The following is a 15,699-nucleotide window of genomic DNA, read 5'->3' as shown; positions in this document are numbered from 1 at the left end:
TCTTGAAACAAATAAAAAAAAAAAAGGGAGAAGAAGAAGTCTCAGTGAAGAAATAGAAGGTGAAAAGTGAAAGTGTTAGTCACTCAGTCGTGCCTGATGCTTTGTGACTCCATGGACTGTAGCCCACCAGGCTGCTCTGTCCATGAAATTCTCCAGGCAAGAATACTGGGGTGGGTTGCCATTCCCTTCTCCAGGGGATCTTCCCAACCCAGGGATCAAACGTAGGTCTCCTGCATTGCAGGCGGATTCTTTACTACTAGCGCCACCTATATTAAAAAAACAAATGTAAATTGCACAACTGAAAAATATAGTAAGAGGTTTTTAGAACTCATTGGACAGACTCAAAAGTAGAGGTGAGGGAAGATGGGATTACTATATTTGAGGATAGACCAACAGTGTTTATTCAGTCTGAACAACAGAGGGAAAATAAACTGGAAAAAAAAGTAAACAGAATCCCAGGAACATGTGGGATAAAAGCAAAGAGTTAACATACATATCACCAGTTTCCTATGAGGAGAGAAGAAAGAGTGGTGTGAGTGAAAAAATATTCAAAGAAATAATAGTTTTCAAAGAAAACTTTTCAGTTTGGTGAGAAGTGTGAACCTGAAGAATCAAGAAGCTGGTAAAACTCCAAATGTGACAAACCCAGAGACATCCACTGGGGGGACACATGGTAATTAAAATTCTGACAAGAAAAAAAGCCTTGAAAGCAGCCAGAGAGAAATAACGCAAGCCTATAGAAGAAGATCAATTCAGCTGACAGTGAATTTCCCATCTGAAACTGTGGGGACAAACTTCCTTCCATATATAGAAACACAAATTCTATATCTGGTCAAACTATTCTTCAGGAATAAATGGAAAGTAAATATATTCTCAGATGAAAGAAAATGGAAAGAATTTGTTAGTTACCCACTATTGGACAATGGCTAATGAAAGTTCGTCAAACACAAGAAGTGGTGAAAGAAGAAATCTTGGAGCATGAGGAAGGAAGAAAAAAAAACAACAAAAAGGACACAAAATAGGGGACATACACCAGACTATCCTTCTCTTCTTGAGTTTTCAAGCCATTTGTGATGACTGAAGCAAAAATTCAAACACCATCTGATCCTAACAACAATGGTATTAAAAGTGGGGTAGGTAAATGTGCCTTACTAGAAGTAAGATTCTTGTACTTCGCGCAGAGAGATGAAGTACTGACACTAGTAGACTGTTACACACACATATTATAATATCCAGAGAAACCAAGAAAACCACACAGAGAGTTAGACTCAGAAACACTATAAATGATGCAAAGTGAAATCCTTAAAAATGTTCAAATGTACAAGAGCTTCAGAAAAGAGAAACAGAAAAATGAGCTTTAGAGGAAATAAATGGGAAATAAATGATGAAGTGTCAGTTCTATCAATAATTATGTTAAAAGGAAGTGTAAAAGTGAATATAAAAAAAAAAAAGCAGAGATTAGGGGAGTGGATTTTAAAAATCGAGCTACCATATGATCCAGCAATCCCACTTTGGGGCATTTAGCTGAAGAAAACCACAATTTGAAAATATACATGCACCCCAATGTTCATTGCAGCACTATTCACAGTAAGACATGGAAACAAACTAAATGTCCATCGACCTATGGATAAAGGAGATGTGGTACATGGAATGTACCACAATGGAATACTGCTGAGCCATAAAAAAGAATGAGATAGTGCCATTGGCAGCAATATGGATAGAGATTATCACACTAAGTGGGGTAAGTCAGAGAAAGATAAATACCATACGACACCACTTATACATGAAATCTAAAAAAAATTATACAAACGAACTTATTTATGAAACAAAAATGGACTCACAGACTCAGAAAACAAACTTAATGGTTATCAAAGGGGAAAAGTTGTGTGTGTGGGGGGGTTGTAAATTAGGGTTTGGGATTGACATATAGATACTACTATATACAAAATAGATAATGAACAAGGACCTACTGTATAGCTAGCATAGGGAACGCTACTTGATATTCTGTAATAGCCTAAATGGGAGAAGAATTTGAAACAGATTAGATATATATAGATATATAGATACAGATAAAGATATGCATAAATTAATCACTTTGCTGTACACCTTAAACTAATACAACATTGTAAATCAACTAAACTCCAACAGAAAATAAAAAATTATAAAACCAGTTGAATACTACTCAACAGTTAAAAAGAGAGAACTATGGATATATACAACAATGTGGCTGAAGCGCCAGAGAATTATGCCGAGTGACAAAAAAGAATCTCACAAGGTTACATACTGCATGATGCCATTAATATAACATTCTTTAAATGACAAAATTCTAGAAATGGAGACCAGAATAGTGTCTGTCACGGGTTAGGGATGTGGGTGATAGGGTGGGAGAAAGATGGATATGATTAAAGGTGGGTGATTATAACCAGGCAACAGGAGGGATCTATGTAGTAACTGACCTGCTGTGGATCTTACCTGTGGTGGTAGACGCACAAGCCTACATGTGATAAAACTACATAGAAACAAATACATGCAAGTAAAATGAGAAATTTGAATGAGAGTAGCTAATTGTACTAATATTAATACCCTAGTTGTGATATTCTATGTTTTTTTAAGATGTTATCATTAGGGAACAGGGCAGGAGATGTGGGCTTGATCCTTGGGTTGGGAAGAACCCCTGGAGAAGAAAGTGGCGACCCATCCCAGTATTCTTGCCTGGGAAATCCCGTGAATAGAGGAGCCTGGTGGGCTACAGTCCATGGGGTAGCAAAAGAGTCCGACACGACTTTGCAACCAAACACCAACCATTTGGGAAAAATGGGTGAAGAATACATATGATCTCTCTGTATTATTTCTTACAATTGGATATAAATCTACAGTGTTCTCAAAATAAAAAGTTCAATTGAATTCACCATTTGACTGTATTTAAGTGAGTGTTTTTTTTTTTCAAAGCATTAAAAGAAGGAACTCTTTCATTTGCTCTTTGACAATTCCTTGCCCTGGTTGAGGGCCTTTGTCCCTCCTCCTTCCAGTAATCTCCTTCCCACTAAACATTACAGAGTTAAAATGAAAAATAAGATATATTTTAATTTTGTCATTTAGGGTTTTGTGCCTTTCTTGAGTTGATCTGATAAATTCATTACTTCTCTTCCCATTAACTAAAGGTCTTCACTATCTGTTAGACCCAACAATATCTTACATTTAAATGGAACGCAACAGTTAGCATCATTCCTTGTTTTGTTTTCTACAACTAACTTACGAATTGAAGGATAATTTTTAACATTTAGAAGAAAACATTTTTCCTGCTGATAGTAGTTATAATATTACTTTAAACAAATCTGTTATATACTACTCCAATTGTCCTAAAAAAGAAATTGTGGTGAGGATTCTTCCCAAGAGAATTCAACAGTTTTTGTTATAAAGACCATGAACAACTATGATTAACAGGACTTCGCTGGTGGCACAATGGATGAGAATCCGCCTGCCAATGCAAGGGATACAGGTTTGATCCCCAGCCTGGGAAGATTCCACATGTTGTTCAGTCACTCAGTCATGTCAGACTCTTTGTGATCCCATAGACTGCAGCACAACATGCTTCTCTGTCCTTCACCATCTCCCAGAGTTTGCTCAAACTCATGTTCATTGAGTTGATGATGCCATCCAACCGTCTCATCCTCTGTTAACCCCTTCTTCTCCTGCCCTCAATCTATCCCAGCATCAGGGTTTTTTCCAATGAGTCAGCTCTTCGCATTAGGTGGCCAAAGTATTGGAGCTTCAGCTTCAGCATCAGTCCTTCCAATGAATATTCAGGGTTGATTTCCTTTAGGATTAACTGGTTTGATCTCATTGCTGTCCAAGGGACTCTCAAGAGTCTTCTCCAGTACCACAAATTGAAAGCATCAATTCCTCAAATCTTAGCCTTCTCTGTGGTCCAACTCTCACAACCGTACATGATTATTGGAAAAATCATTGCTTTGACTATATGGACCTTTGTTGGCAAAGTGATGTCTCTGCTTTTTAATACACTGTTTAGGTTTGTCATAGCTTTTCTTCCAAGGAGCAAGCGTCTTTTAATTTCAAGGCAGCAGTCACCATCCATGGTGATTTTGGAGCCCAAGAAAATAAACTCTGTCACTGTTTCCATTTCTTCCCATCTATTTGCCATGAAGTGATGGGACTGGATGCCATGATCTTCATTTTTTTAATGTTGAGTTCTAAGCCAACTTTTTCACCCTCCTCTTTCACATTCATCATGAGGCTCTTGAGTTCCTCTTTGATTTCTGCCATTAGGGTGGTGTCTTCTGCATATCTGAGGTTATTGATATCTCCCCTGGCTTGTGATTCCAGCTTGTGATTCACTCAGCTTGTCATTTCCCATGATGTACTCTGTATGGAAGTTAAATAAGCAGGGTGATAATATAGAGCTTTGTTGTAACCCTTTCCCAATTTTGAGCCAATCCACTTGTTCATGTTTGGTTCTTACTGTTGCTTCTTGACCTACATACAGGTTTCTCAGGAGGCAGGTAAGGTGGTCTGGTATTCCCATATTTTTAAGAACATTCCACAATGTGTTGCTATCCACACAGTCAAAGAATTTAGCATAGTTAAGGAAGCAGAAATGGATGCTTTTCTGGAAGTCCCTTGCTTTTTCAATGATCCAATGGATGTTGCCAATTTGATCTATGGTTCCTTGGCCTTTGCTATATCCAGCTTGTACATCCAGAAGTTTTCGATTCACATACTATTGAAGCCTAGCTTGAAGGATTTTGGGCTTTACCTTGCTAGCATGTGAAATGAGTACAATTGTGTGGTAGTTTGAGCATTCTTTGGCATTTCACTTCTTTGGGATGAGAATGAAATTTGACCTTTTCCAGTCCTGTGGCCACTACTGAGTTTTCCAAATTTGCTGGCATATTGAGTGCAGCACTTTCACAGCATCATCTTCTAGGATTTGAAATAGCTCAGCTGGAATTCCATCACTTCCACTAGCTTTGTTTGCAGTATTGCCTTCTAGGGCCCACTTAACTTCACACTCCAGGATGTCTGGCTCTAGCTGAGTGACCACACCATCATGGTTTAATATCTTCTGCTTCTGTTAGGTCCATATCATCTTTGTCCTTTATTGTACCCATCTTTGATGAAATGTTTCCTTGATATTGCTAATTTTCTTGAAAAGATATTAGTCTTTCCCATTCTACTGCTTTCCTCTATTTCTTTGCATTCAACATTTCACAGGGCAACTAAGCCCATGTGCCACAACTACTGAGACTGTACTGTAGCTGCTGAAGCCTGTATGTCTAGAGCCTGTTCTCTGCAACTAGAGAAGCCAAGGCATTGAGAAGCCCATGCTCTGCAACTGAAGAATAGCCCCTCCTGGCCACAGCCAGAGAAAGCCCACACAGCAACAAAGACTCGATGCAACCAAAAATGAAATTAATTAATTAATTTTAAAAAATTAAACAATAATGAAAAAAATTAAAATGTGATCAGCCAAGTGCTATTTACTCACAGATGTGTGTTGTGTGGAGTTAGGTAGACCTGAGTTATATTAATAGAGGTACTCTCCAGGGGCCACTCTGTAAGATCTCTGTGACTGCAACCCTCTCATCCCTAGCTGAGCAGTAACCTAACCGTCCTTTGTGCATGCATGCTAAGTCACTTCAGTCATTTCCAACTCTTTGCAACCCCATGGTCTGTAACCCACCAGTCTCCTCTGTCCACAGGGATTTTCCAGGCAAGAAAACTGGAGTGGTTTGCCATTTTCTTCTCCATGGGATCTTCCCGACCAGGGATCGAAACCATGTCTCTCCTATCTCCAGCATTGGCAGGCAACTTCTTTACCGCTAGTGCCACCTGGGAAGCCTAACTGTCAACCACCCCTAAAACAGCTAACAACAAACAGAGAAACGTTCTAAGCCAGGGTTGACAATCTTTCTCCTGTAGAGTCAGAATAAGTTACTTTGGCTTTTGAGCTGTAATGGTCTGTGTTACAACCACTCAGCTCTGTTCTTTCAACAGGAAGGCAGCCGTAGATAATCTGTAAAGAAACGGTGTGGCTGTGTCCAATAAAACTGTATGTGTGGAAGTTGAAATTTGCACTTCATACAGTTGTTATATGTCATGAACTATTATTGTTCTCTGATTTTTCTTTAACCATTGCAAAATGCACACAGGCCATGCAAGAACAGGTGGGGGACAGCAGTCTGTAAATGCTGACCCTGCTTTAGGCATGGACCTGGCGACTGTTAGCCTACCTTTTGGAAGGAAAACGTGGGATATTAAACTTGGTTACGAATATCTTAATGTGTGTTTCGTAGCATTAAGCTCATTTGGGTAGTTTTTCCAAAAATTAACAAGAAGCATTTCATAGGTGGAGAAACATTTTATTAAGAGGTTTTACATACATTCAATATATATATAGTTTATATAAATTTAATATATGTAATTTATGTATTTTATATGTATATTCTATTCATATTCATTCAATAAATAAACAGTAATGGAAGCTATTTTAGTGTTCCTTTTCCATAAGCAGAGCACTAACCTGTAGACCATTAATCGCTCCTAAAAGCCACACTTCTTGCTGCTGCTGACACCACAGAAACAGACTATATTCCTATTCTAATCTGACAAACCTTGAGAAATGCAGGTGCTGAAATTTGAGTAAATTTGCTTTCATCTGCAGATTGCCTTCACTGTGCAGCTCACGGGAATGTGAGCTCTGGCATTGTTGGGAGCTGTCAGTCAGGGCAACTGATATCCTGGGTGAAATAATTGAGTCACAGAAACATCAGATAACAGTCTGAGGAAGGATGCTGATACTATCTCCTTACCTACCTGGGGGGGACCCAGCCTGTTCTTCTGAAAGGAGCTGTTTGTTCACTTCTTTACCCTAGGCTTGAAAGGAAAGTTTGGACATCACTGGAGTCTCAGACATGACAAGTCATCATCTTCTTCAGTGATACATTCATATCCAATGAGAGCTGTCAAAAAATCCCGGTGATTTTAACTTGAGAGCAAACTTCAAACATTTTTCAGAGCCTGTTATCATTTTGTCTTCCTTAGTTTTAAGAGGTTCCCCATCAGTGGTTGGAACTCTCATTTCTAGCAGGGGGTAACTCCATTCCTTAACTTAAGGCTTTGTGTTTAAAAAAAAAAAAAAGTGTGTAATTTTAAGCCAAATGTAGCTATTAGAGATATTAACTTCTGATAAGTAATTTTTACATCAGACAGCTATTTTTCCCAAAAGCTACTTCTCAGCTGCATTTTTTCCCCCAAAGTTCGTCCTCCTAAAACACTCCCTCAAGCTATTTTTTTGCATATCTGCAACAGAAGAGAATTTCATATAACACCTTACGGTTCAAAGCACAATACGCTTTTTCAGACTGCCTGAGTCTCACCTTTCCCCTGTGATTCTCAGAAGTTTCCCTCTCCAGCTCCCTCTTTGAGAAGCCATTTGCTCGAATGTCGAGGTTGGAATTATATCACTCAAGAATCCTTTACATCTCTGACTGTCAGATTTCTCTATGGCACTCAGAGTAATTTACCATTATGGACTAATTTTTTTTTCTTCCTCAAGTCACTAAGCCATGTACAGTTTGATACAGGATGAGGAATGACACCACTTTCTTCCCCTATGATTTCTCACTGACCACTGTCAGAAAAAAGAATCAAAGCATCTACCTCACGCAAATTCCTTCTCAGGGTCCAACTATCTCAAAACAGTTGATCAATTTCTCAGCACTGTAGAGATGCCTCGAGATCTCTTTTGCACTTTTCCAGCAATAATGTGGGAGATCCTGAGTGACTTAGGAGGAGGAAGCGCAGTGTGTCTGGCCTTCCAGGCAATCATAGCTATGTATCTGTTTCCTGGTCATTGTGCATTCAGCTCTGACCCTGAGCCTGCGCCGTCTCAGCACATCTGCCCCCTGTCCAGTGTTTAAGAAGGATACCCACTTGCCACGGAAGGAGAAACCCTTTGAGAGAAGGTAAAGCCTGATGGAAGCAATATGGTCAGCAGGAAGAAGCCTCAGGGTGGCAGTGAAGCGGTTTGACCCCCGGCTTTGACTCTCATCACACCTCCTTTGGGGGAGCCAGCACTGACGCAGCCCTGTGGGCCAGGCCACGTCAGAACTGAGCAGTGTCATGAATGTTCTGGTGCCCACAGCTCTCTTAAGGACCGAGGTGCTCATCCGTTTCCTGATCTGTTGGACAGCTGGAGGCTGATGGCCAGAACTGTTTTGCCAAGGTTGTGCCTCCTCCCAAGACACTGCTTGATCAGGAGGGCATAGAACACTGAACTCATGGTCCCAAGGCAGGACTACGCTGAAGGGTCATCTAGGTCCCCAAGGGTTGGCTGGGGCCTCTTGTGACCGCATTGGGGATCAATTCTCCCCTCTCCACAGTTCTGCTGTCCTCAATTTCCCAGAACCACCCGAATTAAGGATACTCCCCAGTCAACTCCTTTTATACAAATCCCTAGGCAGAATCTGCTTTTCCAAGGAACCCAGTTTAAAGCAAGCAAAAGTCTTCCAGGACAGATTGCTATCTCTTAAAAAGTTCCTTCTCTTTATTCATTTACCACTATGTACTGGGCTCCTATAATGTTCCAGACACTGTATTAGCTTTTACAATTATAAGGAGAAGAAGAGCTGCATTGAAGATTGTTAGCTAGGATCAGCGAAGAATGCATTTGGAAGATTTAAAATATAATTAAATAGAAGTATTGACAGTAGGAAAGCAATGTTTGGGTGGTGGGGGAAGGTTACTAGTATCAGCGAATTCAAAACTCATGGGCCTGAGTGGCTATGTCAGTGTTCCTACAGTAGCTGAGATTTGAAATTGGGTCTGGGAGGAAAACTGCTAACAGGGGGGAAAAGAAGTTTAAATATCTGTTAATATAGTGCACAGGCCACTACCTACTTCTTCAGCTTTTTTCCTTCCATTCTTTGGTCACAACTTTATGCTCCACTATCCTAAATCAGATCAGTCCTGGGTGTTCATTGGAAGGACTGATGCTGAAGCTGTAACTCCAATACTTTGGCCACCTCATGTGAAAAGTTTACTCATTGGAAAAGACCCTGATGCTGGGAGGGATTGGGGGCAGGAGGAGAAAGGGACGACAGAGGATGAGATGGCTGGATGGCATCACCGACTCGACGGACATGAGTTTGAGTAAACTCTGGGAGCTGGAGAAGGACAGGGAGGCCTGGCGTGCTGCGATTCATGGGGTCACAAAGAGTCGGACACGACTGAGCAACTGAACTGAACTGAACTGAACTGAAGACCATCTTGCTTGCAGTTCCCTTGCAATATGTCAACTGTTTCTCCCACCTTTTTTCTTTGCCCAAGCTGTAATTCTGCATTAATAAGCTTTCCTCTATTCACTCTTTCAAGCTTAGTTTATATATCAGTGAAAATGGCAAAGTAAGGTCCTCTGAAAACTCTCTTCTCCGTGAACTCAATGAGAACACTGGCAAAAATGGTAAGAATGACCATTTTTAGACGTCTCAAACTTAACTAAACACTTGCAACAATCCAGGAAGCATTTTTCAGGGAAAACTGCTAGATCTCAGTAAGAACAGCTTTGTGTCACTTTAAGTTGCCCTTATCCGAGTCCCTCTGCACAGCTCCACAATGGTGTTGAAACCAAAATCCGCAATCGGGTGAAAACCAGAAACCCGGCAGCCGCTGGCAGGGGGGGCGGTGGGGAGGAAGGGGGAGAAGTTTAGAGATTGCGTGAGTAGCTTGTTAGCAGATGCAGCTGGAGATTTGGGCAGAGATGAGATTCTACAAGAATTTACACACTCTGTTATTGAATTAGCATTTTATCCTGAAAGTAATGAAGAATTAAGAAAAGCTTAAAGTTTCATTCCCCGATAATTATTATTTGACCTGTCTTGTAGTTCTCTGGAAGACTATTTTTATTTGACCTGACTTGGTTTGCCTAATGCAGTTTTCCCCAGGGTGGGAGTGAGGGTGGGAGCATTTGTTGAAAACAATCAGAGGCAATTTTTTAGTATCTTGGTTGCCTGAGGCAGTGGATAACAGTTGTAACAAGCAATAGGTTAACCAAAAAGTGAAAAAGAAAATCTGGGAAATGAGATGTCCAAGGGGTTTTGAAGGTCTTAGGTAGAGTCCTTGGAATTTAGAAGGCCATTTACATGTGTAGGGCTGTGTGCATGCCCAGGAAAGACCTCTCTGCTAACACAGCCCCGCTTTCCAGAATGAACTCCAGAATAGCACAGGGCATGTATGGGTCAAGCAGGGTTTCCAGGACAGGATGCTAAACACAGAAAGGACTGAAGCCCCAGACTTTTTCTCTCTGGGCAGCAGGAGCCCATTTCATCAATGGTGGCAGGAGTTGGCAACAGACTATGGGAGCTTCGGGCCAAAGGCTGAGGAGAACAGACTTCCAGGAGGGTTGATTCACTGCAACCTCACCGGAAGCCAATGCCCAGGACCTCACAGCCAACCCTCTGCCACTGAGGTCCTGCCAGACAGGAGCAGCAGGCACAGGCACCCAGGCAGAAGAGAGGCTGGTGAGCAGGAAGGGCCTGATGCCAGATGGCAGAGCCGGACAAAGGGCCTGCCAGCCAGCGCCAGCCATGTGCCAATTGTTAGCAGGGCCCAGGAGCACAGAGGCAGGCAGGAAGCAGAGTGACTGCTCCAGCCTCCCAGGTGCCCTGCCTGACCACTCTAGACCTGCCCCAGTGCATGTGGTGAGCACCATGAAAAGAGAGCAATCCTGGGGTCACAAGACGGGAGTTCAAAGCAGCGACATCTTAGTCATGGACCTTGAGCAAATTACATTACCTTTCCTGCCCTAAGCAGGGGCTGCTATGGTGACAAATGAACATACAGAGAGCATTTGCCAATAGCAAACTATAAATACGTATTACAGCAGTGCTGTGATCCTCCGATACATTCATCTGCAACTGCTCTATTTGTAGTTCACCTTTGAATATGAAAAATGTGTACCCACTTACGGAACGAAAGGCTAACACAACACTGAAGCAGTGGGTGGTGATCATAGATCAATTACTACACAGTGGACAGTGTCTCACTGTCTGTGAAGCCTGTGTGGTCTGGCCAACTGGCCGGTCAGCCTCCCCGTCCCTGTCTGAGATATATCTATCACTGCCCTGCCCACCCTCTCCTGCAGTTTCGAGGCCACTTGCTGCAACCGGAGTGTCCTGTGGCTGAGTCTCTGGCTACTGTTGCTGACACTGTGGCTCTCCCTCTCAAGCTCCCCTCCAGCCCTCCACTCGATGCCCATTCCCTCAGTGCTCCTGGATGGACATTATAGAGACGGTGGGTTCACTGACTTGTAGCAAAAACAACGTACACGTTGATCGGAACTGGGCAGCTCTTCAAACCCAGGAATGTTTTCACTCCCTTGAGTCTGCCACATGCTGGCTGGACTCCTCAGATTCCACACCTATCTGGTGTTAGGGGCCACCGCCTCACCCAGGGGAAAACGAGGATGATGGAGGTGGGCTGAATTCCCTGATTTCTAAATCTAGAAAATGTCTAGCAACTCGAGTCCCTTTCCAATAAGATACTGTAGATTTTGTAAGTCTGTAAGTTTCTTATTCACCTAATTTATGTCCATTTCATCCAAGCGGTTAGTCATGGTGTCCCTGCAAGGAGTCAGATGCTGCGCTAGAAACTAGATGCTCAAATGCGGATCGGACACAGCTGTGCCTCAGGCTCTCACAGACCTTTCAGAAGGGTTTCCAGAGGAGGCGTCAGTTCCCTAAGGGTGTCCCAGGAGGCGCCCCCAAGGAGAAGGTCTTTGAGCAGAATCTTAAAGAATGTGTATTTGGCCCGGTATCTTAGCCCCTCCCAGCAGTTGTAATGAACTACCACCAGCTGGGTGGTTTATAAACTACAGAAATTGATTCCTCACAGTTCCAGAGGCTGGAAGTCCCAGATCAAGGCCCCAGCAGGACTGAGGGAGGACCCTCTTCCTGGCCCCAGCGACCTCATCCTCTCTGTGTCCTCACATGGCAGAAGGGGCTGGGAGTTCTGGGGGCCTCTTTTATAAGACACCAGACCTATTTGTGAGGGCTCCACCCTCAGGACCTCAGCACTAGCATCAAGGTTTCAACATAAGAACGTGGGGGGATGCGGGGCACACATCCATACCACATTACCAGGTGGGAGCCCCAGGTACCTTCCCAGGTGGGGCAGAGTTTCCAAAGATGCAGGACATGAGGGCACACAAACAAGTGGGTGATGCTGGGTGCGGTGTGTGTCGGGCAGGGTGAGGGGGTGAAGGAGGCCAGAGAGGAAATTTCCAAGCAGAGGCCTGTGTGGAGGGGACACCTAACGTCACTGTGCAGGAAAGCAGGTCAGGGTGAGTGCATCATCTGTGAACTTCCAAAAGATGTCAGTGATGCAGATTTTCTACAGATTTCCTGAATTTTAATCACTGGTCATCGTCGTGCATGCTCAGTCATTTCTGACTCCTTGCGACCCTTTGAACTGTATCCCGCCAGGCTCCTCTGTTTATGCAATTTTCCAGGCAAGAATACTGGAATGGCTTGCCGTTTCCTCTTCCAGGGGATCTTCCTGACCCAGGGATCAAACCCATGTCTCCCGCAGCTCTTGCATTGCAGGTGAATTCTTTACCTACTAAGACATCAGGGAATCCCCCTTAATTCTTGGCAACCAAATTTAAAAAACGAACTGTCAGGCCAACTGTAGCGGATGCTGTTGGCATCCAGGGCCCCACCCCCCAGCTCCTCACAGTTTTGGCCAGCTCTCCCCTTCCCAGCCTCTCTCTCCACTCACCCCTGCATCCCAGCTTCTCCTCTTTGCAATCTTTCTTTCTTTCTCCACCACAGCTGTTTCCTGAAGCGTCCAAGCCAGGCCGCAGGTACTACAACAGTTGAACCTGACCTGTCACCGAGACATCAAGGTGTCCGGAGGTGGCCTTCAGTCCATCTGTTTGAGAACTTTGAGCTAGAGTGTGGGAAGAGTGGGGGCGGGGTGGGGTGGTCAAGGAGGGAGTCGAGGTGGGGGAAAGGGGCCAGGCCACGTAGCTGAGCTGGAAGCGCATTATCCTATCAGGAGAAGTCGTTTGACAGGCACTCTGGAGCCAGTGCAGGCCTTTTTTTTTTTTTTTAAACACCAAGAAGACTCAAATCAAATCAGGTTTCCGTAAGAGTGCGCTGGCCTCAGCAGAAGGTGAGTGAGAGAAGTCCTGCCGTGGGGCGCCTTGTGCTCGGGTGATGGCGACTGTTATTGATCTGCACCTTGCTGGGTGCCCCCTCCAGTCTGCAGCCAGAGAGCCCCCGGCACAGCCAGTCGGGCCAGATGTCCTCTCGTGGCCCAGATCCCTACGTGCCCTTCCCCTCATATTTCCCCCACACCAGTCACCCTGCTCCCCTTCTCCCTTCTGCACCCCTCCGGCAGGCTCCCCGCTCAGGACCTGCATCTACCCCTCCCTGCCCCCTCACTCTTTCCAGTCACCAAGCAAGTGTCACGTCCCAGGAGGGCTGCCTTGGCCTCACTGCACAGAATCACACAAGCCTGTGCACGCACACGTTCCCCTGTGCACCATCCATCTGATAACTGCTGTGTCGTGGTGGGGATGGAGGGGCGGGCAGGTTCTGAAGTCCAGTCCCCATTCCCCTTGCTCGGTCCCAGTCCCCTGGGTCCCATCCCCAGAGTAAGGGAGCTGAGCTGGGCACACAGGCCAAGCCATGTCCTCACACAGAGGACATCTGCCCATGATCTAGGCGGTGTACCTCAACTAACTTGCATAATCAACTGTTGTTGTTCAGTTGCTCAGTCGTGTCCCACTCTTTGCAACCCCATGAACTGCAGCACACCAGGCTGCCCTCCTGTCCTTCACTGTCTCCTATATATACATATATATATTCTGCATTATATCTTCCCTTTCTTTTACTTATCATCATCCTACACAGTCTCTATCTTTGTTCTTTATCTTGTTTATAGTCTTTCTCCCTTACCAAAATGTTGGCCCTATGAATTTCAATTAAAGTTATTTCCCAGGACCTAGAATAATGCTTGATCTACAATAGATGTATCATAGATAAAATGCCTGATTTTAGTAACTGTGATACCTGATGCATAGTAGCTCAATAATGTATGTGGAATGAGTCATGAGTGAGTAGATGGAAGGAAGGATGGAAGGAGAAGGAAGGGAGGGAACAAGACAGATTAGAGGCAGGGAAATCCATTTGCAGGTGGTTTTAATAATTAATGTGGGAGAGAGTGGTGGAGACTAAGGTAGAAACAGTGAAATCAGAAAGAAAGGGTTACAGTTGCTCTGAGTGGCCTATCTTTTCCTTTGGATCTACTGCAGCCAATTCCATTAACCAGTGGATCTCTGTAAACTCCAAGGTACACTGTTCCCAGTCCTAGGATTCCAAATCCTACACGCTCAGTTGAAGGTGGCTTCTATGTGAGCCTGGTGCCCATCATTTCAGTCTCTTGGTTCCTGGTTAGCTTTTTCATGTTAAAAACTATTTTTAACATCCCTCCCTCCACTTGTCTCATTTGAATTTTCATTTAAACCCCACTGATTTCCTAAGAGCTTGAATTCCTTATTGAGTCATTTGTCTTAGGACTGATGCAGGATGATGGCTCTGCTTCCTCTGGGGTCCTTGAGCAGTGGCTTCACCAGGAGTCTGGGGTCTAAAGCCATTTGAAGAATCTGCCTTCCTGGCCTGGCCCCACACCCCTGCCATTCTGAATGGCCCCTGCCAGTGACCTCCCTCCTTTCCAGATGGAGATGGTATTTCTGGGACGGAAGCCTCCTCCCCTGGTTCTGCTCCCTACTCAATGGAAACACTTGCAATCTTGGTGGCATTGGATGCAGTAAGGTTTCACAGATGAAAAGTTAATCAGGTTTTGTCTTTTCAATGAAAGCCCTGGTTCCAGTTCTGAAATGAAGCACGGCAGGCGGGCACAGGCCCCTCGCCTTTACGAAGCTGTCGCACATCTGTGACTGGAGGTTGTTTTGTGTTTTTAAGCAGACTGGGAACCCCTGTGTACCTGCTGGTCAGGCTTAGCTTTGGTAGGGGGGTGGGGGAAGGAAACGAGCATGATGCTGCACTCCCCTCCTTCTCTAGGGACCCACTTTGGAGACAGAGTGACTGTCGTCTCTACCAGAAAATTCAAACGTGATTTTTTTTCTCCATCTCAAAGGAAATCGCTGTCCATGAGAGCTAAAAACAGCTCCACCCACTGAGCATATTTAAGTATATATACATATTCACATTTGTGATTATCTTACCCTCCAGAATACATTTGTTAAGATAAAAGATCAGATTCTGATGACTATAACTGTCTTTTCTCTTTGAGTTACTCAGCGTGGAATGGAGTAGGTGTGGGCTGGAGAACTCTGTGGGTAATCTCTTAATTTAGAACTAGGGGCCAAGGCAGCCATCCAAGCAAACCCACATTAATGTGTTCAAAAGAAATAAAGCAAGATTACTGGAATTTTCCCGCAAGGAGTACCTTCTGCATTTGCCATTTTGCTAATGGAGAGCTGGATTAGGATATTTTCTGAGCTTTCAGGGTTTCCCAAGAGAATTCTCTTTGGCTTTTTCAATCTCAGCTTTTCAATTCCTGGCCAACTTTTGGAAAGATCCTGTTTGAGACCCTGCCTTTTTCTCTTCTCCTATTGAGTTTACACAGGTAGGATCTTTCAGAATGGAGAGAATG

This window comes from Dama dama, chromosome 15, assembly GCF_033118175.1.
Source record: "Dama dama isolate Ldn47 chromosome 15, ASM3311817v1, whole genome shotgun sequence".
Taxonomy (NCBI): Eukaryota; Metazoa; Chordata; class Mammalia; order Artiodactyla; family Cervidae; genus Dama; species Dama dama.
The sequence above is the reverse complement of the archived record's forward strand: the minus strand, read 5'-3'. Positions refer to the sequence as shown.